Source organism: Larus michahellis, chromosome 1 (assembly GCF_964199755.1).
Source record: "Larus michahellis chromosome 1, bLarMic1.1, whole genome shotgun sequence".
Taxonomy (NCBI): Eukaryota; Metazoa; Chordata; class Aves; order Charadriiformes; family Laridae; genus Larus; species Larus michahellis.
Genome location: NC_133896.1, coordinates 199,347,284 through 199,373,779, shown reverse-complemented (window position 1 = coordinate 199,373,779; position 26,496 = coordinate 199,347,284).

Genomic DNA, 26,496 nt, shown 5'->3' with positions numbered 1-26,496 from the left:
GAGGTTGCTCACATAACTCTCAATTTTTAGAAAACAATGCTAATTACCTATTTTTTTTTGCTGTCACAGTTCCTTCTAAAGAAAGGCTGTAGCAGAACCTTATTCCCCTATTTTAGAGAATTTCTTCCAATTTCCAGTCTAAGTGAATTCATGCCAACTTTACGTTTTTCTGGTCTTATGCTTTGTCTTGCTAGCCGAAATGCTATCTATTTACAGGTATTTATTCCTTGATAAATACTTATGTAAGACACAGAATCAACTTTATTTTTACTATAATTACCTCCTTTCATAGGACAGGAATGTCCTACTAGAAGATCATAGAATCATAGAATCATTTAGGTTGGAAAAGATTCTTGGGATCATCGAGTCCAACCATCAACTCCATTCCACAAAGTTCTCCCTTACACCATATCCCCCAACACCACATCTAAATGAGTCTTAAACACACTCAGGGATGGTGACTCCACCACCTCCCTGGGCAGCCTATTCCAGTGTCTGACCACTCTTTCTGTGAAGAATTTTTTCCTAATGTCCAGCCTAAACCTACCCTGCTGCAGCTTGAACCCATTCCCTCTTGTTCTATTCCTAATTACCTGTGAGAAGAGACCAGCACCAACCTCTCTACGATGGCCTTTCAAGTAGTTGTAGAGAGCGATGAGGTCTCCCCTCAGCCTCCTCTTCCTCAAACTAAACAGTCCCAGCTCCTTCAATCACTCCTCATAAGATTTATTCTCCAGGCCCTTCACCAGCTTCGTTGCCCTCCTCTGCACTCGCTGCAGCACCTCGATATCTCTCTCATATTGAGGTGCCCAGAACTGGACACAATACTCAAGCTGTGGCCTCACCAGTGCTGAGTACAGGGGGACAGTCACCTCCCTCCTTCTGCTGGTCACACTATTTCTAATACAAGCCAGGATGGCATTGGCTTTCTTGGCCACCTGGGCACACTGCTGGCTCATGTTCAGCCGCTTGTCAATTAGAACCCCCAGGTCCTTTTCTGCCAGGCAGCTCTCCAGCCACACTTCCCCAAGCCTGTGGCGATGCATGGGGTTGTCGTGGCCCAAGTGCAGGACCCGGCACTTGGCCTTGTTGAAGCACATTCCATTAGCATTGGCCCATCGGTCCAATCTACCCAAGTCTCTCTGTAGAGCCTCCCTATCCTCATGTAGATCAACACTCCCGCCTAGCTTCGTGTCATCTGCAAACTTGATGATGATACACTCTATGTCCTTATCAAGGTCGTCAATAAAGACGTTAAACAGAAATGGTCCCAACACTGAGCCCTCAGGGACACCACTTGTGACCGGCCGCCGGCTGGATTTAACTCCATTGACCACCACTCTTTGGGACTGCCCATCCAGCCAGTGCTTGATCCAGCAGATCGTATGCTCATCCAGGCCATGAGCCGCCAGTTTTTCCATGAGAATTCTATGGGGGACAGTGTCAAATGCTTTTCAAAAGTCTAGGTAGACAATGTCCACAGCCTTTCCCTCATCCAATAATCGGGTCATCTTGTCATAGAAGGAGATCAGGTTCGTCAGGCAGGACCTGCCTTTCATAAACCCATGCTGACTAGGCCTGATCCCCTGCCTGTCCATTATATGACTTGTAATGGCACTCAAGATGATCTGCTCCATGACCTTCCCTGCTACCCAGGTCAGACTGACAAGCCTATAGTTTCCCGGATCCTCCTTTCTGCCTTTTTTGCAGATGGGCGCTACATTTGCTACCCTCCAGTCCGTTGGGACCTCCCCAGTGAGCCATGACTTCAGGTAGATAATGGAAAGTGGCTTGGCGAGCATGTCTGCCAACTCTTTCAGCACTCTTGGATGTAACCCATCTGGTCCCATAGACTTGTGCGCATCCAAGCGGCGTAGCAGGTCACTGATCACTTCCTCTTTAATTGTGATGACCTCGTCCAGCTTCCCCTCCCTGTCTCCTAGCTCACGAGGCTGGGTGCCCAGGGAACAGTTAGTTCCACTGCTAAAGACTGAGGCAAAGTAGGCATTGAGCACCTCAGCCTTTTCCTCATCCTGTGTGACTATGTTTCCCTCTGCATCCAATAAGGGAGGGAGATTTTCCCTAATCCTCCTTTTGTTGTTAATGAATTTATAGAAACATTTTTTGTTATCCTTAACAGCTGTAGCTAGGTTGAGCTCTAGCTGCGCTTTGGCTCTCCTGATTTTCTCCCTGCATAGCTTTGCTATATCCTTATAGTCTTCATGAGATACCTGCCCCCTCTTCCAGAGGTCATAGACTCTCCTTTTGTTCTTGAGGTCCAGCCAAAGGTCTCTATTTAGCCAGGCCTGTCTCCTTCCCCACCTACTTGTTTTTCGGCACATGGGGACAGCCTCCTCCTGTGCCTTTAAGACTTCTCTCTTGAAGTATGCCCAGCCTTCCTGGGCTCCTATATCCTTCAGGGCAGCCTCCCAAGGGATTTTGTCCAGCAGTCTTCTGAACAGGTCAAAGTTTGCCCTCCGGAAGTCTAAGGTGGCACTTCTACTAACCCTTCTCCTTGTTTCCCCAAGAATCAGAAATTTGATCATCTCATGATCACTGTGCCCTAGACGGCCACCAACCTTTACTTTCCCCACAAGTTCTTCCCTGTTCACAAGAAGCAGGTCCAGGAGGGCACCTTCCCTGGTTGGCTCACTTACCAGCTGTGTGAGGAAGTTATCTTCCACACATTCCAGGAACCTCCTGAATTGTTCCCTCTCTGCTGTGTTGTATTCCCAGCAGATATCTGGGAGGTTAAAGGTATAGGTATTGGTATAGATGCACTTCAGATGTGCCAATGACTCCAACACCTTTTTGTGAGTGTGGGCCCCATTTCCCACCAGACCCCTCTCGGGTGCTTCCATGATTTCTAAATGTCTGTCCCTTCTCTCAAATGAAATGGCAGAGTGGTATCCCTTCGAACCCCTACACCTATTCCAGTTTTAACTAATTTTTTTTAAACATGCAAAACCACCATGCCTTTTCATGGCAGTTTCACACTGATGGGTCATGAATTAATGTGTCCATTTTTTTTTTGCTCTGTCATTGCCAATGTATGATTGCCAAACCTATAGCAGATATTTCTGAGAAATTTACTCAGAACAGAACTCATAACCCCTCTGCTTCCCAGTCTCATACAGTCATGAGCATAGCTTGACTCAGAAATTTTGGTAAGTTATTTTAAGTATTATGTACAAACCTATTCCATTTTGAAAGCAGTTTTATTGGGGATTTTCTCCTCTCTCATACACAGCAATTTGCAATGTGAGACTGGCAACCATGGGGAATGAAAACTAATAGTTCTGGTTCACCTTGCCAAGGAAAGAGATGATTGCTGTCTGCAGAAAAGAACACAATATTGCAAGATAAACCAAAACAAAACACTCTTACTTCAGGAGACAGACCTCTGAAAATGTAGCCGAAGGAGTTTTCAACCACCAAAATTGCATACTGTTCCAGAAGACAGCCACCCAACTGAAACAAAAAAGCAAGGTGCCTGCAAAAATCCAGTCTATTCAAAAACAAATACATGGACCCGAAAGTGAATGTTTAGTTTTGTTATTCACAGGAAACGAACCTGTTTGCATTTCTGTCTCTTCTCCCACTTAAAGATCCTGAAGCTGTTGCAGAAAATCGACAGATGAACATTTGCAACATTTGGGAAATAAGAAACATCTTCCTTTCTGAACCAGTCAACTTCTCAGACTGGTGCTACTTGAGGGTATGAAAAGGCTTCACCAAAGCCTGTCTGCGCAGGATGGAGCGCTACTTGAAGACCTGTGATGTGAAATATTTCTCCCTCGAGCCCTGTTGAGGAGAGGAATCTTTCAGTCAGATACTTCTTCATGCTCCTTTTGCAGCCCTGCCATTTTGGCCCACATTCAGGGTTCAATTAGGTTGCCAGACGTAGGTGTCTAATCCCGCCTGTCATAACCTGGGGCATGCAAACTGTCCCCCCGCGGATGGCATGGGTCCAGCACACCCAGGCCTCTCAGGAGCAATGGCTGGAGCCCAGGAGGGATTCCCTGGGGTCTGTATGATGACAAACTGGGTGCCAGTGTTTGGACAACTGAATTGTGCCTCAGGCTTTCTTTTTTACATGTCTCAGAAACGTCCAGAAAAGATACTGCCAAGTTCTTTTGAAACCTGTTGTAATTTAATACTACTTAATACCTGGTATTTTCTAAGGAATTTACTTTCAAAGGCAGTTAGGCCTAGATTTAGACTAAGTCCTTGTAATTGATGTTTTCTACTGTCTTTGAAGGCCTGGAGTGAGCCAACAGGAAACAAGGCAGAGGGACCAAAGTGGGCTTTGGTCTGCCTGACTAAAGGACACGACCACACCAGTGGATGCAGACAGACCTCAACTCATACTGGTAGTATTGTTACCCTTTGAACTGGAAATACTGAGGAGCTGAATGAGTTGAGCTGACTGAATAAAGCCAGTCTGGATCTGGAAACAGTACAGTCATGTTTGGTTGAAATGATTTCTGAGCTAAGACACTGTACTGCAAACTGCTCCATGGGCATAATCTGGTCTCTACAAGGAAGATCCACCTTCTAGGCTCTTTTGTTTTGTGGAGACATACTTTTTGATTTTTTTCTGTATTTTCTCCTAACGTCAGTTAAGTTGGAAGGCCTTTAGGTTTCATATTTCGGTAATCAAGTCTTCTTGAAGATGGTGAATGCAGTTGCTTCATTGTCAACTGGTAACATACTTCCCAGAAGGTATGAAAACTGAAGCTCTTCCTTAACCTTCTTCCTTTCTGAAAGAATGAGTTCAGAAGCTCTGGTATTGGTTCTTCTGTCTTTTTTGTGGTGCTGAAAACCTTCTTGTGTCAGTTTATTATGCTGTGCTGCCAGCACAGCCAAGATTTTCTAGCAATGCCTGTTCTGTACCCATGTATGCTTTTTTTCTCAGTGACGTCAGCAACAATTCAAACCAGAAGTAACTGATATCGATTTCTACTCTTGCCAAAACCTAAATTGGAGGCAACTTCTACTTCCTTACGTAAAACTTTATATAAACCCTTGATGAAGTTCCTTGTTACCGTGGCACACCATAACGCCTGCCTAAGATATTCGCAAATGTGTTGGGACGGTAGTTGCCTAAATACTGCCAAACAGAATGAGGGACATCTTGTGTTTTCTTTTTCCCATTTAACACTGTTTTTCAGGGTTTGTCAGTCTTTTGTTAATGCAAAGGAAACCCAGCCTTTCAGATGAAAAGAAAATCTAAAGACAGTCGCTAGTAAGGTTGTTATAGAGCTTTTCACTTAATTCAGTGAAAAGTTGGCTAAACTGCTTTTATGTTTATTTTCTCCCGATTCATTTGCCTTGCCTGCTTAAGCAGAGAATGTGTGTGTATGTGTGTGTGTTCTTCTGGCTGAGATATGGAAGTTAAAATTATTCTGTGGTTTACTGTTTCCAGGATCAAAATTAACCCACGGGCAGTAGCTTGAGGAATTGTGGTTGAAGAATTGATCTTCCTTTATGAAATTCAGTTTGTGCTTCCTTTATTTGTCAGCAGTTGTTTCCTTTATTCTGCTTTGGATAATATAGAAGGCTCGTCCGCCTCTGAACAGAGTATAACACACACTCAGATGCCACAGTCGCTTCGGTCACCTTTCTTTGTCATTGTGTTTACAACTTCCTTTTATTTCAGAGAACAGAGACTTAATGATATTTCCTCATCATGACCATCAGGACCTTTAAGTATTTCCCCATAAGTTAATCCTCACCTGCACCTTCCTAGTTGAACTTTTTTTCTGGCATCTTTCACTTCTATTGTGCTGGCAAATGTGACAGTGTCTAGTACAGTGTTTAATTTTCAGTTGGCACTTTTTAAGTGTTCTGCCTGCAGTCTCTCTCTGTTCTTTTTTGTGTTTTTTTTTTACGGTTTCCAAGGACTCTTCTTGTTTGGTGTGAACTTGTAAGTCAGAAGGCTGCTGATTTGAAAGACCATTTCACTTTTCTCTCCCTCACAAGTGACCACAGCTGCTTCAGTTACATTTTCCATATATTTCTTCTTCCCTCTTCTTGTAAGTCTTTGGTTTTATTTAATAGACACTTTTACCTGGTTCCTTACCTAGAAAGGGTAATGCTTCCTTTCATCCTTCCTTCACACTGTTCTTATTTATCTAGACTTAAGTTATACTTGCTGGGAAATCAAGAATGGTTATTGAAGGTTTAAAGCAATCAGTGTCAATTGAATGGGACCTGACATATTTCCATCTTTTTTGAAGGAAATAGAAGAACAAGAAAAATCAAATAACTTGTCTGTACAATTAAAAAGAGCAGTCATAGAACAGAAAATAGAGCCCATGCCATCTGGCTGGAGTACCATAACTGCACATTTATCTTTTCTTCAATCTATTTCTCTAGTTGCTGCAATTACAGAAGAAAAATATCCAGGTCATAAATCATTTCACCCTTTTAAATGTTAATGTTTTAAAATGTTTAAGCCTTTTAAAATGTTTTTAATAGCTTTACAGAATAGTCCCTCAAAGCTATGCCATAGTCATTGCTCCAGAACATAGCAATACATCATTTTATGCTTTTCTACTAGGTGTTTCCAGATGCTAATTAAAAAAGAAAACATTAAGTATGTTGACAGACAGCAGTGGCCCTGGGCACAAAGACATAAAAACAATAGTTAACATGATTGCTATAGAAATGGAAGTAGTCATCAACTAATCACAGGGAAAGAAAGATAAGACTAACACCAGAATCAAAGAACAGGAGAGAAACTTTCCTGTAGAAGCAGGAAAGACATAAAAAATAGACCCATAAAAATCAACTGTTTTGGTGATTTGATGGTTAATATCAGGCAGATGAACCAATCCTTTGTCATTTTTTTTTTTTCTTAAGAAGAAATACGGAAAATATACCTTACAATCTATCTCTTCTGCTCAGATCATTGGAAGTTGCTAGAAACAACTAAACAAGAAGTCATATTTTCTTATTCCAAATCCCAGAATTTCGCTTAGCCCACCGCAGCTAAAATGGTACCCCTGAGCACTGCAGAACTTACAGAACACACATTACAAACAAAGGACAAGAGAAGATTTAGAAAAATTATCAAAATATATACAAACACAGTTTATTTAAATATCTGCTTACCTGCAATCATTTATCTTATCTTTCTTCTTTTTTTCTTTTTGAAGAAAAAGGCTAAGAACAAAAGCTATTTACCCTTTTCCAGCCAAGAAAGACCAGAAAAAAACACAGGCCTATGTTGCTGTTGAACCACCTTCCCTAACCCAGACTGACTTTCTTATTCAACACGGTTTTATTCTTCTGGCCAGATTTAAAGCCATTCTTGAAAGACAAAATGCAACTCATGTGCCTTATAACTAAAACAAGTTATGTCAAACCCAGATTTCAGGGAGTACAGAAATTGGTAACAAACAGTTATGAACTCACACACCACTCCTCTTCTGCTGGGAGCATATCTCAGCTGAAGGGCTCTTATTTTATGCTCTTACCACTTCACTGACTTATGTTTGAATTAGTTTGGTGCGTTTTTTTGTTGTGGGTTTGTTGTTAGTTTTGGGTTGGTTTTTTTTTTTTTTTTTTTTTTTTTAATCCGGGTTATCTCACCCCTCTCTATTCCAATGAATCAAAGATTGACTAAAGTAATGGATCACGGGTGGATTTTCCTCTGGGTCCACAGATTTCAATGGAGGAGCCGGGAGATTTTGCACAAAGAGTACGAGAAGCGGCTGCATAGATAAGGAAGGAGTCATTACACGATGGGCTTGTGTATCCTTGCAAGTTCTTGGCAATGATCAAGCTGATCGATGTCAAATGCTTATTCAGGAAAGAAACTAGTGCACTAAAACTTGCTGTCAAATACAAACGTTAGAGCAATGGGTTTGAAAACACCTTCTCAGGGAAATCAATGTCATTATTAAGCTTCACATGGTTGAAAGGATAAGGATATAGAGTGTATCATCATCAAGTTTGCAGATGACATGAAGCTAGGTGGGAGTGTTGACCTACATGAGGATAGGGAGGCTCTACAGAGAGGCTTGGGTAGTTTGGACCGATGGGCCAATGCTAATGGAGTGTGCTTCAACAAGGGCAAGTGCTGGGTCCTGCACTTGGGCCACAACAACCCCATGCATCGCTACAGGCTTGGGGAAGTGTGGCTGGAGAGCTGCCTGGCAGAAAAGGACGTGGGGGTTCTCATTGACAAGCGGCTGAACATGAGCCAGCAGTGTGCCCAGGTGGCCAAGAGGGCCAGTGGCATCCTGGCTTGTATTAGAAATAGTGTGACCAGCAGAAGGAGGGAGGTGACTGTCCCCCTGTACTCAGCACTGGTGAGGCCACACCTTGAGTATTGTGTCCAGTTCTGGGCACCTCAATATGAGAGAGATATCGAGGTGCTGGAGCAAGTGCAGAGGAGGGCAACGAAGCTGGTGAAGGGCCTGGAGAATAAATCTTATGAGGAGCGATTGAAGGAGCTGGGACTGTTTAGTTTGAGGAAGAGGAGGCTGAGGGGAGACCTCATCACTCTCTACAACTACTTGAAAGGCCATCGTAGAGAGGTTGGTGCTGGTCTCTTCTCACAGGTAATTAGGAATAGAACAAGAGGGAATGGGTTCAAGCTGCAGCAGGGTAGGTTTAGGCTGGACATTAGGAAAAGGTTCGTCACAGAAAGAGTGGTCAGACACTGGAATAGGCTGCCCAGGGAGGTGGTGGAGTCACCATCCCTGAGTGTGTTTAAGACTCGTTTAGATGTGGTGTTGGGGGATATGGTGTAAGGGAGAACTTCGTGGAATGGAGTTGATGGTTGGACTCGATGATCCCAAGGGTCTTTTCCAACATAAATGATTCTATGATTCTATGAAAGGTAAAGCCAGGAAGCAGACTGAATTCAAATCATCATGGAGTGTCTCTTGAACAAGAGAAAGAAAACAGTATCACGATTATACTTGGATCATGAGAAAAGTGAGATCCCACACTCAAACCTCAGCCTGGACACTGTGAGAATACAGAGAAAATTGTCACCTTTTCTACACAGTGTTAATGTGGTGAGGAAATGGACATGCTCGTCACAGCCAGAATTCCCACCAGTGAAGCAGTGGTGTTGGACACTCCTAATTAGACTCTTAATTGGACACTTAGTAAAGTATATTAAATGGATCTGATTTTCAGAAAGCAACAGGTTCTGAAATTCAAGACTTTTGGAGAGTGTCATGTAAGCTGCCCACAAAATTAGGCAACAATATCATCTCTGACAATTGGTAAATGCTGTAGTTACTTCATCACTTCTTGAGGAGCAGCGGCAGGGAAGCCAGAGATGACAGTAATGTCAGGAGATAGGACTGCAATAGTGGGAAAGGGCAGTCCCTGACTGTAAATCAGAGACATTGGTGACAGTAGGGAAACTGTTGAGCTAATGAGGAAGAAACTTGAGGAGAAGTGTAAAAACCTCCTCCATCCCAGCCCACACAGTAACTGCAGAATTGCCCTTCCCATTCCTGCAACTAAAAGCAGTGATTTCTTAATGTTGGAGTTTCAGATCATTAACAAAATAAAACAAATCAAATCAAAAGAATGAAAATGGAGTGTGCAAGTTTATCAGGGGACCACAGAGGGTTTTGTTTCCCCAGCTAACGCTGTCAGGTACACTGTACGTAGCCTCTCCGCACTCAACCACCCATCCCACAGCCTCCAGCCCTCCCCAGTGCCACTATGTGCCAGTATGCTCCAGCTCAGTGAGTGCAGAAGGTCCTTGGGCCCAGCTCCATCTGCAGCTATCCCTCAGGACAGGTGAGACGTGATCTTCTCTCCTCTAACATGGCTGCAAAAGCACGATGTTTCTCTAACCCTCCTGAAACTATTGTTTCTCCTGTACTGCTGATCTAAAGGGGTAGCAGAAACATTTCCATTAGATGTAAAAACATAGCTTTGTGAAATTGTGAAAAATATTCTAAAAAGTTTCCGTATTTCCTGATGACCATTTTTGCTGTCAGATTGACTATATTATATACTATTCTGTATGACTTCACTCGCTATTCCCCTTCACTCTAGATAATGTAACTTACGTTCAAGGTCTATCTGCCTATGACAATTTTGCCTTTCTGTATGCTTTGTAATGTATGTAAAATTGTGTGACATCTCTGTGAACACTTTGTGACACCTTTAATGAGTCTCTCTTTGCATTCCTTTTCCCGTTGAAACATATCCATCCAAAGCCTTCCATAGCAGCAGTGCAATAGGAAGGTAGCAATATACCATTATTTGGAACACAAGTTTCCTGTTGAAGTGTTTTGGGTTTTTTTTTCTAAATAGAAAGCAAAGGCACAATCTACTTTGTAGCCTGATTGAGGGATTAATATAGACTGTACATTAATTCTTCTGCTTGTGCACCCTCCATGTCTTGTGACACAGGTTAAAAAGTTCATACTGAGCTTCTTGTCTTAGCATGAAAACACATTTTTTTAATTCTAAAGGTGCTGAGAATTGACATCGTTAAATGAAGTTAATGGAAGGTACAAATGTTCTGCCTTCTCTGGAATAACAGGACACAGTCACCCACTTGGTTGTCTGGTTTTAGATATCTACGGCTGAAGCAATTTTAAGTAGTATATCTTGTGGGGTCAGAACGCAAAGAAGGTAAGCCAAAAGGAAGTGGCGGCTGAAGTAAGAGGTAGGATATAGCCTCAGAATAAAAGGGATCAGCACAGCATATTTTTAGACACTTGGGAATGGGGCCCAAAAAGAATAAAACTGTGCAATCAAGGACACTGCTTCCCCTTCCAATCACACATACATACTGTCTATATTGTATCTAATCACTCACAGTTATGGAGTCATTTCCTTAGGAGTTCTAAGGGAATCACGTTTGGATTCCAAAATGTGTAAGCAATGCATTGACTTGATACTATAGAAACTTGCATCGGAAGTCCTTGATCAAAATATTCAGCACTATGAGTACGGTACCATTCTTCCAGTCCCTTCAGAGTTTTCCACATGGTATGTTTTTCAAGGATATATACGAGCTTAGAAAACAAAGAGAACAGATATGAAATTGGCCCTGAACTGATAATGAATCCTTGCATGACTTCATCATCACATTAAGGAATATATTTGAAGACAAATAAAAAGAATCTTGACTAATTTTATTGTTTCTGAGAAAAGGCCTGTACAAGGAAGAGTGGGTGGCTGAATAAGATCCCACAAAACATTTAGCATTTATGACATAAAGGCAAGTGCGTTGACAAGTGAAGTGAAAACTCAGTGTGTTATCACTGAGTCACACATTGAGAACCACATCTCCTGACACAGAACATAGAAAATATCAAAAGAATATAGTATAATGCCAAGCAAGCCCTCCCAGAAGCAGCAGAATGTAAAAGGCCTTAAAATCATTACACATAATGAGTAAAATCATGTAACTGCCACTCAATCTGGCACTGATGCGGTCATTAGGACAGATAGAACCAAAAAAAGTAAAGCCATTTGAAAGCAACCACTTGTTGACTGAATTTTATATTAGTATTAATATCTGAAACTCCACCTTGTTTGAAAAATCCGTATAGTTTTGAATGGCCGCCCTCTGATAATGCCAACTAGACATATGGTACAACAATACAGGCACTGCAGTAATATATATATAAGGAGACATGATGATTGTTATTTCACTTCTAAAAGTCACTATGCCCTAGGGCACAATTAACAGGCAATAAATTCCTACATGCTACTGAAGTTTAGAGATTAGTGTTTGCCAGTCAAAGCATGGAAACACATTTACACCTAATAAAATACGGCTGATTAGCTGTTTAAATAATAGGAAATGTCAGTCAGGGGCCTCAGAAAGCTATGAACAATAACTAAACCCATCACCAAAAAATTAACCTGTGTGTTTAAAGAAAAGACAAACATTAAGCATCTAAAAGAGCCTTAAATGTTTGCCAAGTCATCCAAAAGAGAAGGAACTTTACTTAAGAGATAAAAACAATAGCTAGTGGTAGAAATTTACTGGGGTACAGTAGGGCATGTGTCACTCCACTCTGTGCACTTCTTTACAGATTGATTTAGGAAAAGCTTTTACATACTGGACAGAAATTCGGTGAGAGTTTGGAGCATAGTACAGCTTATCAGGACATGTTTTGGGCTTGTCCAGTTGTAGGATTGCAGGTGATATCAAAGGGTATGTCTGAAGCACAGGGCAGATGTGGTCAGCTGCATGCCCTGCACTTCCAATGTCCCAGCTATGGACGGCTTCCACGGCATCTTCCAATGAAGATGCGCTTCTCGCCAAAGAAGATGTGCTTCTTCCCATTGTCCATAGTCTGTCCTTCCTAGGGAATTGAGGGCACAGCAGGAGGATTAGACGGCTACAAAGTCTTGCTCTAACATGAAGTCAGGATGCAACCAGTATGAACTCCCTGACCCCAAAACTGGAAAAGCCCAAGACTCTCATTAAAATATACCCATAGGAAAACCTGCTTTGGATTTAGGACTATATATGCTCACTTGAAAGTTAGGTAATGCGAGGAGGGAAGAGGTGGACAATAGCGCTGGTGTGATATGCCACTTGAATGGACAAGTGACTTCTCTGTACTTAAGCCACTGCCTCTTCCTGAGAAGACAAAGATGGGCACAGAGGCAAGTCTTCTATACATTGAGATAGACCAAGCAGCTCTGTTTGGTGGTGGTCAAGGATCAAAAACTGGATCCTATCTACTGCTAATGTTGGAATTTGTCCATCTGGATATCTGATTAGTTTTAAAAAACTGACTATGAATACTTTTCTGTTAGTCCTAATATCTTTGAGTGTTCTCTCTTTTTCTTCTTTTTTTTTTTTTCTAGCTTTGAATTTAAGAGAGGTTGAAGCAATGAATTTAAGAGAGGATGAAGCACCTATGCAAAGAGACTAATAGCATACTTCCTGATTGATTTCATATTTTGGTCTTGTACTCTGCACCTTTAATGTGACAAATTTAAGCTGTATCACTCAAAATAGAAACTACCTCATGAAGAGATGCTTTTTTCATGGTGTGAACCCCCGCATGCAGAGTAAGGTACAACAAAAGTTATTTTTTGCCTGGAGAACTTGAGTTTACCAAAATTCCACTGAGCACAACCCTCTCCCAAAAGCATTCACCACCTTTCATGAATGCTAATGACCTTACAAGAGAACAATTTGCTCCTCAGTGGAGACACTTGGAAAACATACATTAAAATAATATGTTGCATTAAGCAGTGACAAACCAAAGAAGAAGTCATCAAATACAATTTTGAAACCAAAAAGGTTTTTGAACCAAAGTTCAAAGGCAGTTAGTGTTTGCTGAATTTGTGGAATTTTCTCATTATGGATTTTTTCTTGCCCACGGCAGGGAGACAGCCCTTAGGCAACAAACAGAAATGATCTCGCATGGTTGTGAATAAAAGCAGGACCTGTATCACACTTGTGATATATGCTCGCTTTTCTATGTTGCCTGCTTTGCAGCAGTATTCCCTTGCAGCACGGAATGATAACTGTGCGCTGTATTAATAAAAGCATATCGAGCAGACTGAGGAAAGTGAGTTTTCCCCCTGTGTTCAGCATTTATAAGATAAATCTGAACTTCTGTGTGCAGTTTGGGGATCTTCAGTACAAAGAGACAGACAAACTAGAGCAAGACCAGTAGAAAAGCTACCAACACATTTAAGGGATGGACTACATGAGACAGGAGGTGAAGGTGAGAGAACTGGGTTCATTCAGCTTGGAGAACAGAAGCCTAAGGAAGGATCTGATTGCTGTCCTAATGGGTGGACATTATGACTAACTAATTAACGGGTGGTTATAGAAAACAGATTGTTCTCGGAGAGGCGAGTTGCAGCTGGGGAGCTCTTATTAGATATATGGAAAAAAGCCTTCCCAATGAGGTTCTCGGGTGGGAGAAGTGGCTGCTGCAGAATCCTCATCCTCAGAGCCCTGAGCAACACGGTGTAATTTCAAAGCTGACCCTATTTTGAGTGGGGGAGTGGGTTTAGACCAGATGAGGTCCTCAGATCCCTCCAAGCTAAATTATTATACGATTTAGAAGATCATGACAGGAATACAACATGGGGAAACACCTAAACTGCATGATGAAATCCAGTTTGGTTTCAGTGGCATTTAAGCATGTGTTTGAATTATTCCTGAAACAGAACCAAGAAATAAATATAGCTTCGTGATGTAGAGAGATAAAGTGCCTATATATAGCTTCAAAAATTCTTGAAGAGGGAAAGGATGTTCTGCCTGGACTTGCCAACCTCCTGCCAAGGAGACTGTTTGTCATTCACAACATTTTTTTATAGGCTCTTTTGTGATTTGGGGCAAATAACTTAATCTCACTATAAATCAGCTGCTGACTTATTAAGTAACAGGATAAATCCATCAATACTTAGATATTTGTGAGTCCTTCACATAAGACCAAAATAAAGTTCACAAGTGGATTCCAACCGGGCAAAGGAGAGGATGCATCTCCTTAAGTTGAGTCAGCCGTCTTAGTGAATGACAAACTGTGCCATGAGAGCGTCATTGGCAGCAAAGCTAGAAGGTTTAGCTCCAGGGTAGACATCTGTCATGTAGACTTCTGCGTTTGGTTAGAAGAATCTCACCCAAGAAGCTATGATGCAAAACTGCTTCCTCATGCCAGAAGCCTTCAAACGTAGCGTTAATCAGAATGGAATAAGGAGTAGGATGGATGTTTCTTTTCTTCAGTTTCTCAATAGTTGCACTTAGTCAGCTGGGGTTTTTTTGCACTGTTGCCAATAATACATTGAAAAATCCACACTGTAATCTCCATATTAAAAAAAATAGATTATTACAATCAGATTCTGATTATTTCTCGGTATGACTTCCGAGAAATAAACTTCTGGGCGAAAAACAAATGGTTCAAATTAAACTTGCATTAAATATGAATGATGGTTGGGAAAAATATCTTAGGAATTGTCCTAGGACAAGTACATTGACTGCTTACATACACAGAGATCTTTGCTAGCTCTTTAAACAGCACAAATCTCTTGTACTCTTCAATTTGCACTGCACTCTATGAATTCCAAGATCACCACAAAAATGAGACATGACTTCTTCCATATGATGTTTAGTAGATGCTATGTCCTGTGTTTAAAACTGATGGTCTGTCTGCCTGCACTTTCCACACATCCCAGTGTGATTATTACTTCTCCAGGTGTGAGGCAGTAGGTGAAGCAATATACAAGTGAAGCAAAGTGAACCTCTACCACAAGCCTGCGTTCAGTAAAAGAAAAAAAATCCACCTTAGAGCAAAAAACCTCTTCTCCAACTACTTTATCATTGATATAAATGTATGGAGTTCTCCCAAAAGCAAATTAATTTACCAACTTATTGTCTGCTGCCACATCTACTTTCCTAACCATGTTTCTGGAAAGTCCCATCTCAGCTCTCTCTTCTGATGTCTTCCACTTTGACATTCTTCCTGGAATTACAGCTAGCCAGACTTAATTTAATTAGCATAAAGATGATGTACACATGTTCTACCACAGCATTACTTACAGTCTTATAAGCATGGGTCTATATCCCCAAGGGCATCTTGGTCTACGTCTGGGGCATTTTAAATCCACATCACCCAGCTATGACACAAAAAGATTAAATGCTGTAGTGCTGGTCTACAAACTTCACCTCTTGACTTTTCTTATGCTTGGACTATAAACATGTTACAGTAGGAATTATATTTTCATTCTCTCTACGTACATCGCCTAGCACCATGTGACCCTTGTCCAATATTGGGATGCTTGCATATTTTACACTAATACAAATATCAATGAGCAAAGGCTTTATGGTGTGTAACAGAGAAAACCTGCATGGGAAGGAAATGACTTATAGTTTAAGTCACCTTAATGACTGTATAGATAAGCATCTATACATTTAAGGATAAGCAAAGTTCAGGAGAAAAAAAGGTCAAAATCCATTGTTATTGCTGGCAGATCTTAATGATGGGATGTAATTTAAAATGCTCAAAACCCATACTGATTGGGTCTTGGGAAAATCATAGGGTAGATTCAAGTAAATAAGAACAGCAAATATATCACTCTAGCTTTTTACCAGATTCTGGGCTGCTGCAAGGTCTTGGGCAATCCCACTGAACCAGTGTGTGTAAAGCTGTGGGCTTCCTTACGCGGCTGCCTGCTTTCCTCCTCCCTGAGAACAATGCAGTGAATGGGACAGGGAGGGCAGGAGAGCATCCAGCCCTGGAGGACAGCTATTCATGCTGCTTCAGTCGGAGGCCTGTCAGCATTTCCACTCTTTCACACGCATCCCAACTTCAGACAGGCATTACATCACTTTAACCACTTTTCTCACATTTAAAAAAGTCAAAATTAGTCAAAACAAAAACAGCAACCATGTGTGCTCAGGGATGTGAGCGGAGAAATAAGGATAAACAAATCTGCTGTCTTGCATATCCTACCAGCAGTTCGTCTCAGCATGATCCTTAAAAACAGCAGGGTGCCTCGCCTCAGCTTTTATCAAATAACATTTATAGGACACCCCACATTCCCTACCAGTGGACCACAAAGAATCAACAGGGAACTAATAGGCTGTCCTTTATTTTTGAAATGTTAGGGCCCAGCTTACTCAAAAAATACTATGATGTATTTTGTTTTGGTTTGGTTTATAGCATGGGAAAGAACGAATGAGAAGTGACCCATACAGGCTTACTTATGAAAAATTACGGTTCATATTACAGGCATGTTTATGAAAACAACTGTGTGTGAGGACAAATACCCTTCAAAATCACGGTTCTGCATCTGCATGGACACACGAAGTTTGCTGTAAAGGCTGTTTTAAGGGAATGTCAGTTTTTCGGTATAGGAAGAGGGAAGGCAGGCTCTAGGATGTCTAGACAGATGCGTTCAGGGGTGTTGTCCCTAGACAGTGGAGGATATACAGCCCTTAAAGAGGACAAAGATTGGCTTTGCTATAAAAGAACAAGCCACTTCCTGGAGAGGAAGATGCACTGATTTTTTAGGAAAATGCAGACACATTGTGAGCTCCAAGGAACAGGGATCTAGAGAGGAAGGAAGAGGCTGAGATGTGAGGACTAAACATTACCTACCTATAAACTTTGTAATTAAGGCTCATAGCCTGTTATAAATGAGTCTTTGTACAATCTTCACCTAGATGACAAGAAGCAAATGCTTTATTTTATGTCTTTATTGTTTTCCTCTTCTGCTTCTCTCCGGCTTGAAGAATAAAAACCCTTGTAAAATACACCTGTAATATGTATTTCACTCCTAGTAAGGAGAAAACCAAGGCGGAATATACATTTGAACAGAAGTAAAAGGCTCTTTGCCCAGGAAAAGACTAAAAAGTAAGAGACGACAGAGATAACCTGATAACGAAGGGGGATTTCCCAATGAGGTGCCATGACTCCATACTTAGACACTGACTCTTTGGACTCACAAAGTTTCAAGGAAAAGTTGGCGCGGTTATGTTCACAGAATTAATATAGAAAATAGAAAAGGTTTCCAAAATTTTAATAATATATTTTGCAAAGTCAGCAAGTTACATTTTCTTACAGGAAAACTCTCAGAAAAACAAGAAAAGTATGTAAAAGGTAGACAATGGAAAACTGTTTTTTAGCTTTCACATTCCAGTAAGTAAGAACGTAACATCCTCCCTTTGGCTATAAAACAGCAATATTCTCTAATATTTTATTGTGAATAAGCACAGATATAGGTTCAAGGAGTTCTCTTACATGATTTCCACTGTGGCTTCTAACTTCTCAACAAATTTATTGAGTTGAATTTCTTTCTCCATCATTTTCCAAATGATGGAATTATTTTAGCAATATTATGAAGAGTAATGTATTATTATAACTCAGTAGTTTGTGATCTTAAAATGCTTGGAAAGGAAGCGGGGGTAGGACAGAAGTAAAATCCTTTGAGCAGAGAAGTGATCCTGAAATCTGCCCTTCTCTTTCTTATCACTTACCATTCACCTCTTATTATGTTCAAATATGCCAGGCAGTGGTTAATAATAGATAAGTGTATCTAGAATGAAGGCCAAACACATCATTTCATGCTCCTTATCTCTGTAATCTTCATTCAGAGGAATTCTCTTCTTCTTCTTCTGGAATCTGGGGCAACTTTTCTGGAAACCGCAGCGATAGCAAACTCAGTAAGTTATCAGTCCCCACAACACGTGTGAGCTGTGGCTGGAAGCAGAGCGGTTGAAGGTATCAACTAACAGCAGATTTTTTTTCCATAATATCTGTCATTAGAGTAAAGAAAGCATGAGCTCATGGCACACTGGGTACGAAACGAAGGATGAATAACTTCACAAGACTCGAAGGAAAACTGCCAGAAAAAGCATGGGGAAATGTGGCACTGAAACAGAATAGTAGATTGATGCATTAACCTCTCATTGTCAGACTACTAAAAAGCTAACTGAGATTATTAATGAACTAATTGGTGGTCTCCATTTAGTAGACTTTCGGGTGCGTATCTCAAAGACAGAGTGCAACTTTTAGTCTGTCTTTGAAAAACATCCAGGAAAAGCACGGAAGCACATGTCTTAGGCTGGGTCTGAGGACTGCTTCAAGGAATAAACAAAGCATTTGACAGGCAGAGCTAAATACGGGTAGCGTGAAATGCTAAAGTACACTTGATGTCTACAATCTTTTCTTTATTTAAAGAGTGGGAAAAAGCTGATATGTAGAGCTTTGGAAACACACTGGATATGTTTTGTTTCAATAATTTTGTGACTAACACCAGCACAGAGTAATTACTGCCTCTGCATGGTCGCTGCATGCGAAACCTGCTGCTTGAGTCTTGCGTTCATAAAAACGGGTGTGAAATAAGAAAGAATATAAGCATATTCAGAAATATCTCCTGTTCTGAGGGAGAAAATAGTTGAGACATCTTACTACCCGATCCCAATGCTACTTCTCAGCATATAACGAAAATGAAATTGTTTCTCTTGAACACAGAGCAGATCCACATGTCACCCCACGAGTATAAAAATTCTGATCTCCTATAGTTAAATCTTGTGCACTGAGAAGCTCCAATACAGCACACCTTTTAGGGCATGATCCTTATTTATGCTCTTTAGACAGAAATATCCCAGAGGAGAAGGCTCCAGACACTCTTCCTTCCTCTCTTTTTCAAAGGATTTTTTTTCATCTTTTTAGGACAGTCAGCACGCTATTCTCAAACAGAAGCCAAAGGCTATAGCTTTTAATACAATCAGATTTAGTAGGAATCTAGAGGGAAAATCAGATTTGGAAAAAATAATAATAATAATCATAGTTTTAACATAGATATAGTTGTTCATGAGATCTGATGTAGATCCAATTTCTATTTAGAGCAGAGCCCCCCAAAATGAGTATTCTGCCTCGGTTTTCAAGCAGACTGAGAAGGTACAACACGGTAGCAAGGCTGAATGGTAATTTTGAAGAAACCTGTAGAATTATAAATGTCTATTTCCAAGGTAACAGAAAAATTAAAAAAGCTGAAAGGCCTGAATTTAATCATCTAGGTAATCTTCGTCCTCCAGTACTCAAAGAACCAGCACAGCAATCACAACAAGGATTTTCAATAAATCTTACAAATTTGTATTGGTTCTGTCTATTGGCTAGTGATAGACCTAGGAGCTATATTTAAGAAAGAGAGGGAAAGAGTATTCTAGATAACAGTCAAGTCAATAATCTGACAATAACAATATACATAATTTTAGAATAAACTTCGAAGGAGAGAATAATTAGGCATTGGGTAACCGGAAAATAACATAGACTGAAAAGTGGATTTTCTAAGAGCAGGCTGTATCAAAGCAATATAATATCCTTTGATTGCATAAAGGACATCTTGAAAACAGTAAAGTACAGCTCTCATCTAGCATAATTTTAGTTTAGTGTTTGATATGTCATAAAGAAAAATATTGTTTAAGATTCTGAACAGTGTTAATGGTAGAACTGAAATTCAAACAAAATATTACTCAGAGAGAATACTATAATGAAGTGCCTTGAAATGCGATGATTCAGGTTATATCAGACTTCCTCAGGGACTGTTTTTAAGATTAGTTTTATTTAATATTTCCATAACTGATAGTCCCACAAGAAGTAGGAATGCACTAATTAAAGTTAACAGTAGCCCAGAAAGTCAGGAGTTCTCAAACCAGAGGAACATCAGACTAATCACATGCGGATTACATTAGAATAATAGAAATATAACTGAATAAAACAAGGTTATTGAGTGGAGATTAAGAACAAGACTTTGTGCAGCAAACTAGGAGCTTGCCAATTAAAGATCCCTGGTGAGGAGAAAGTATGAAGCTCCAGTGGAATGCAACTATGAATAAATGCAAATGTGGTCCTGTATGGGAAGAATTGTATTACTGTAGCCGTGTGGGCACTGCTGTGACCTCATCTGAAGCACTCTACAGAATTCTGACTACTCATGTTCAAGAAAAGTGAAACTGAAGCATGTTCTGGGAATGGTTACTGGGATTGTCATAGACGGTCAGGAGGCTTCATGTCCTCTTCATGAGTAAGAGCCATGTGAGCTAACACCCGGAATAGCCATCAGAACAAATAGGCATAAACTGGCTATCAGTAATTTCTGCCTAAACATGAAGTTGCATCATGACCAGAGCGATGAGGTTCCAGCACAACCACCCAGACTGAGAATGGTCAAGGAATAAGGAAGACAAATGGGACCAAGTTAACTTAATATACAAGTTTATTAAGATGTTATGAAAATAATTACATAGCATGGCTCTTTGTAACAGCAGTGGGCAGGACTCAGTAAGCCAAGAGGAGCCCTTGAATCCAAATGTGTTCCTATGTCGACCTCCCTTCCCCCTCCTCGTCTCCCTTGAGCCCCTATATTACTTTGATCTGCCCACTCTGATCCTCCACCACAAAGGTATTCACACAAATTTACTCTGAGAGGAGGATATGACAGTCTCTCTTGAAATGTCCACTGTATATATTTCCCAAACCCTTTCAGGACTGTTTGCTCCTTTGAATAAACGGCTTGGGGTTTGTTTTTCCGGTAATCTTTTAAAACTTAAAAAGTCTTTCCGAAGAAGAAACCACACAAGTTTCCACAGTTAATTTGCATCTTCTTTGTTCCAGCCTAAATCTAATTCTTTAAAACATTTGCTTTTTTTTCCTTTTCTTTTTTTTTTTTTTTTTTAAACCTGGAAGGTCACTCTGAATCCAATTCCCAATCTTCTTTTACAAAAACGGAGTCTGCAATTTCTTCTGAAACTAAAAATAGAGAATTTGCCTGATGGTATTAATTTAATTTGTTTCCTTTCTCTTTAGTTTTGGTTCAATACGTTAAATAACCTCTACAACGCTGTAGTGGAATGTGCTTCAATTACTTTGTGCCAATAAACTTGTACTGGCTATCTGCTCCCACAGTCTTTACTTATTAAGTATAGGGCTGCCACTGTTTGAATTCATTGACAGTTTCTGTCACAAGCATTTCCCAGAGCTGGTATATAAACTGAATAGGAAATCTCATTGTAAAACAAAAGTTCCAGCAGCACCATTTCAGAATCTTTCAAAAATAAAACTGAGCATAGGAACATGATTTAAGCTGTTAGTGTAACACATATAACAACAAGGTAATTCATGTTATAAAACAGGTAGCCGTAGAGACTCAGAATTCAGAGATGCAATACGAAGAGTAAGAAAAGTTAGACCCATTGTGAGGAAAACCTACAGTAAGGAAGTGTGAATAAAATAATCCATGGAAAATGTATAATCATAGTTTCCAGAAATACGAACAAAGATAAAATTCATAATACATCATTTTCTCCATAGAAACAATTAATTAACTGCCAACACCCTTTACAATATAGTAGCATTGAATTTCATAAAAGCTTTTCCTGACGAAACACTGTAATAGTTCTCCTGTACAAAAACAATGCTGCTGTTTTGCTCCAGCCTTGACTCGATGAAGTCCACTCCGTGGGTTCATTGCATCCCTGTGGAACCCTCTGAAATTCAAGTGAGCTCTCGACAAGTGTCAGGGTCTTGGTACAAGTGCTTACTGTAAGCTACAGCTTCTGTTTACCCACATGCGAGTAAACTTTTCTATCAGAAATGAGTCATCAGATTCAGAAGCCCAAGCTCGGCCAAAATTCAGGAGGCTCTAGACCCGCTTCTGATTTTGCTGGCTAAACCTGGGCTCGGTGGCTCACATCCTGAGTTCAACGCATAATCGCCTTTGAAGATTTGAGCCTTAACTGTTTCTAAGCCGGCCATCACCATGCCATCTGTGTGACTAATGATAGCATTCTTAAGCAGCACATAACAGCTGGATCAGAAACTTTGTCATGGTTTTGTTTTTAAAATGACAGAAAAAGCACAGGGAGAAACTTTTCTGTGGACAATAGGGAAAAGAAACACTATTTTTAGTGATGCACATATTTTTGCTGAAAATGTCTGTTTTCTGTGCTAAATGCCAACTTTTCAGTTTAGTGATTACTGGCTCATTTATTGTCTTCAGCTGTAAGAGGAAATTAAGGTAACTTCTGATTATCTTGCTACTTAATGGACGTGGTTATGAGTCAGAGAAGTCTCAGACTCCCTTTTTGCTGCTAGGTATTTTGGCAAACTCTTGGGTGACTTTTTTTTTCCTGCACAGTAGCACGAATGGGAAGTAATGTTCCATTCAATTCTTTCAGCTGTGACTACTATTAATTATTTTCAAGGTTTCCCTTAGGAAGACACTCTTACAGGAAACGTGCTCTTAGTCTCACCTATATGTGCAGGGTGGTTGTGCTTCTGGGAGGCAAATCACTCCAGGCTAAGGGGGAAGATAAATATGTTTTTTCTGTGAATTCTCATGAAGGACGTGGCTTCAGTGCCAAAAAAAAAAGTTTATGGAGCAGTGACATCCTGACTACATGAACACTGGATACATTAAACACTGTACTCAGGCTGAATGATTAATTTAAGAATTATATGGTTACAAGGAGGTAACGGAATTTACTGAAAATAGCTATTCATGCATTGACAGGGAAGTAATGCTACCGGCATTCCCCCAGGCACTGCGCATGTGGCTTCAGCTACGGTAGATACATTGTTTTTTATCTTTCAACCCCGCTTTTTCGTAATTCTCATAGCATTGCGAGTGAAGAGAGAAAGTGCTCAAAATCAGCCACAAGCATCGAACTGCCAGCCAGACTGAAGAGGGGCAGCTGGCCAGAGCTGAGGAAGGCAGCTTCAGGGTGTTTGGCTACTGAGCAGCCCCTGGCGACTGGCTCCCCTCATTACAGCCTCCTGCTTTTCTGGCTACACAGCAGGAGCACAGAGAAGAGAAGCCCGGGTTTCCTAGAGTCCCAACAACGGATTACTACAAATAAAGAGTACAGACACCAATATGAGACTTACAAAAGCACCGACAAGCTGCAAAATAACTCACCACTTCAAGGCAACAAGGACCTCTTTTTAATCCAGGTACGTAACTTGGATTAAAAAACAATCTGGGTCCCTTGTTTGACCTACCAAAACAGGAACTGAAGACACTTCTACAGATATGCTATCTTTTCACTTAAAATTAATTAATGACTTATAAATCAAATAATGAAACGAGGCATTGTTGGTATTATTTGCCCACTAGATGTACAGCACGTTAAAAAAGTTTACATTTCATGGAGAGATAACAATGGACTTTTTTTGGTCATCTATTGGACTGCTTGCTGCATTTGAACGATGAGGATGGACAAGTTTTGACTCAAGAAAATCCTGCAAGCTGTAGAGTTTGCTGGTAAACAAAACAGGAAAAAATCATCTGCTTCGGCAATATATGGGATTCTTTTTTTTTTTTTCTCCCTGCAACGGTAACTTTTTTTCTAAATACTTTCACCAGCTTCAGGAAAGGGTGGGTTGGAGTCAGGGGTTTCCTGAGCCTTTTCAGAACATGGTTTTAACGTAGCCGTGTGTTCAGAAGAGCCCCCAGAGAGTCTTGTTTTGGAACACTCTGACGCCTACACATTATTATCTTTGCTACGTTTTGCAGTTTTGTGTGAAATTTATTTTTAATCTTTAACAAAACATGCCCCTGTTTATCTTAAATTCAGAAAAGGTTTAATAATTTAAAACAAAATAACTTTTAAAATAATTAGATTTACAATGAATGCCAAAACATAAAAGCATAAAGCAAGTTAACAAGAAAGGGCTTCTTAAAGATCAAAGAAAATGTGTTTATTTGATTTGATTAAAAACAAATAAAAAGTACTTTCACTTTAACAGGTTCTAACTGGCTGTTGACAGAAACCAGTGAAAGAGTTTCCCAGTCCCACAGGATAAAGGTTTTCTTCTGATAGAGGTTCACGTACTCAGAACAGATTGCCCACTGATACGTCAAAGGAATTGTATTTTGAAAAGCGACAAAGCTGCATCAATATTAAAAAACATGGATACAAAGGCAAGTTTCCTTGGACAACATACTCCTTTTGCCATTGTTAAGTAGGACTGATGGTGTAAATCAGTGGGTATCTTCCATCCCTCTATACACAAAAAAGCTCTGGGAACAGGAGCAGTAAAAAGTACCATTAAATTTAGTGGAAAGACAGGATATATTATCTCAAAAAATGCTTTAACATAGCAGTTGAGTTCCCAGAAGAGAGCTGGCTTTCGTAGATCTCCTCCTCCATGGGCAGAGGAGGTTGGTACATGGCAGCCTTTGCCCTGCCAGCCATGTTGTGCCTCTGTCGTGACAAGTTTTGAATCCACCAGGGAAGTCTCTCCCCGAGGCTTCAAGGGGAAATGTACAGACCTCTCATGAAATGATGCCATGCTGGGACCCAGGCAAGAAAAAGCTAAGTAACTGAAACAGGAATTTGCTTTAAGTCAGGCTGTCTAAGACTTTGTTTAATGAGGTTTTATGTTTGTTAATACCAATTTAACTGCTAAAAGAGCATTTGAAACAGTATGGTCTTTTTTAAAAGAGTAAACACTTTCTTCATTTCTAAACGATAAAAGAAACCATGGTCTAAAGATCACTTGAAACCTCAGAGAAGTCCCCCAGCTAAACCAAAAAGACCAGACTTGACATTCCAAAAATGCTGAGGTAAAAAACATCCGGAAAATATTTAAAACACTCATACATTTTAGACCTTCTTTACACAAAATGATGAAAAAATCATTCTTAAAAAAAATAATAATTTGCAGGTTATCTTTAAAAGCAACATGTGAAACTCATCTTTGTAACTTTACGGAAGTAATCATTTCAGAGGAGCGGTAGTTATTTTCACACTCATTTTAGAGTGTCCATACACTCTAAAGAGTGTGTCCACATACTCTTTTAAGAGTGTCCACAGACAAGAACGATCTCTTTAGCACCCACAGTCACTGCATCTCACTTCCCACCCTGTTACCATCGGCCTGGAAGATGCCTTCGGACTATCCAGACCCGCACGCCAGCAACGCTCCCTGGCAGGCAAACTTCAGCACACAGGGCCCTAGTCTGGAGCAGTGCCTGTGGGCTGCTGCCTGCACTCTGGTGAGCCTGGGGCTGGGGGAAGCCTTGAAATCACCTGCAACACAGAGGGCAGCCATGCCTACTGCTTCCGAGCAGTCGAAGCACTCATCGCTCACCACACGCTCTCACTTCTGATCAAAGGTTTGGTCAGCCCAAGAGCTGCTCATGTAACTCCTATTAGCTTGCAGCGGGGCTGCAGAGAGGAATGAGATACTACTCCAATCATCCGCCGTTGAGATGGTCATTGTTAAATCATTAAAGCAAAGCTGGTTGTGAAAGAAATCAAGCCTTGCTCCAATTTAAAATACTTGGTAATTTGATGAGAAAATATGTGTATGATTTGTGTTTATGTCTGGAAGTTTTCCCTAGCGTGACAGCCTTTAAAGGAAAACCAGATCTTTCTTGCAATGTATGTTCTTTCATGTTATGCAGCCTAGACTGTGGATTGCAGTGATGTCAAAAATGTACATGGAGTGATTGCATCCTGTCTGTGTCCTGCAAGAATGACTTTGAAAGTTAGATGTTTCATCTCTACAGTCATATCCTGACCAACAAACTCAGTCAATAAATAAATACATTTAATGACAAACCTAGCTTTTTCTGTAAGCTGCAGTTAAACAGGAACTCGTTTTTTGTATTCACATCTATTCTATAATAATGAATTCAGCACCACAATATCCGAGTATCCATTATAATTATAAGATCAGAGAAACCTTTGTGGTACCAGTTTTCCTAAAAATGAGTCAAAAACCCCCAGTCCTCCATTCTCATTCTTTTGAAGTCTCTGCTCGAAGCCTAAGACCCGAATACAAAGGGCCAGAACTTTGTTAAGAATGTTTGGAGGTTTTTTTTAAGTGGTGAACTGATTTTGCCCAAAAGAGAGAAAAAGAGAGTATAAAGTGTATGAATTTTTCATTCATTTTTTTCCAAAGCTGAGTGTGCCATTAAAACATATATAAAAATTCCATTTAGGTATCGTTTTTTTTTGTACAAGATTTGGTGTTTAATTGTCATGCGTGAAATTTGTAGCACCAGGAC